Below are 1465 nucleotides of genomic sequence, written 5' to 3'. Positions count from 1 at the left end.
TGTCGGTAGCTGGAATCGAACCAACGGCTCCTCGGGATCATTGAAAACCACAACGAGGTGATTTAACCCCTAATCGATACCGACTGTATTATGTAATAACAATAAATAAATCAAGTGGAGCGTGCTTGGCCGAAGCGTCTACACTTAGAATACAAGTGGAACATTCTCTATTTTACTTTTTATTTTATGTAATTATACATGAGCTAAAGAGGCCTGTCGAACGCCATATAAAATTCACCGCATACAAATCACAATAGATGATCCGACTATGTCGGATTCTGGAAGTCGTAGAAGCCATTCCTGTCGTAACTTGGTCATAACCTCCAAATTGTATAGCTAACAGGCCTAAGTTATCACGCCTTCAATGGATTCAAAAAAGTAGTCTGTCGCATGTACCTTGACTCCGATTTGTTTTCATATGATATGGTATGTCATTAGCCAGAGCCTTGAGGCTTTCACTAGGCCCATGAACACAGGTGACAGCACTTCCAGTAACAATTAGCGCTCAAGCGCCAACGACTGGATTTCATAAAATTACCGAGAACCGATCAGTATGAGCGCTACCTCGGCAAGGTGCCATTGAGTCCGACTTGACACCACTTCGGTTATAACATCCGCTACACATTGCATAGCTTCTATTTCCGCCTGTTCCACCAAGTTTCTTTCGTGGCTCGACGATTGCGTTGGGCCGTTGGCATCGCTTGGACATTACCTATTTTGATACAGACAAACTCACATGCTATGTTTACCGAACGACATCTCCTGTCCTCGAAGATATATTTATAGTCAAATCTTCGTCGTGAAATTGCTTGAAGTACCATACAGGCTGAGTACATTCAGCTTGCAACCTGGTTTAATACATAATGCTCAGGGTAATGACATGCCCAAAGACATTGTGTAGGTTGGCCCCTGCTACCTTCTGTTGGAACGCCATATGCTTGGGGAACCATAGGCGCATCCCTTTATATATTACTCCACTGGCTCCATCGGCGTGGATCACTCGTGTTCTAGCAGTTCTGCGAGTCAGAGATGGATAGTACTCTGAGCCTTGATTCTGAGGATCTATCATAGATATTTGAAGATCTGGAATGCTTAAACCAAGGCTGGGCCTTAAATTTTACGATTCCTCCAGGCAATAGACATCGGGGATAGCATAAACATTGGCATGAGCTTAAGTGACTGATGCACTAATACTAGTCTTGGGCAGCATCCTTGGAGCAACTTTTCTTTCGCAAGAACGCTGGCCGAAAAGATTCATTCTTTTTTCAAGGAAGGTGACTTCACAACTCGTTGTGCTAGAATTTCGTGACTTGTCCGGAGTCAATTTTTACGACACGGTGGATGTGTCAACGATCAGATCGCTTACTCCTACATAAAATTTGGCTTCTTATCGTAAGAGTGCTTCATTTGGCTTCCGAGAACCGAATTATCGAGGACGTTGTATTATATATAGCGTGTCACTACA

At 43.3% G+C, this 1465-nt stretch overlaps 1 non-coding gene across 1 annotated transcript; it reads right to left on the bottom strand.

Moving 5' to 3' along the window:
- On the bottom strand, positions 1-84 carry JR316_0010320. The gene has a single exon. It is a non-coding gene; the product is annotated as a tRNA-His (tRNA).
- Between the last annotated feature and the right edge of the window lie 1381 nt (positions 85-1465).

This window comes from Psilocybe cubensis, chromosome 9 (assembly GCF_017499595.1).
Source record: "Psilocybe cubensis strain MGC-MH-2018 chromosome 9, whole genome shotgun sequence".
Lineage (NCBI taxonomy): Eukaryota > Fungi > Basidiomycota > Agaricomycetes > Agaricales > Agrocybaceae > Psilocybe > Psilocybe cubensis.
The sequence above is the reverse complement of the archived record's forward strand: the minus strand, read 5'-3'. Positions and strand labels throughout refer to the sequence as shown.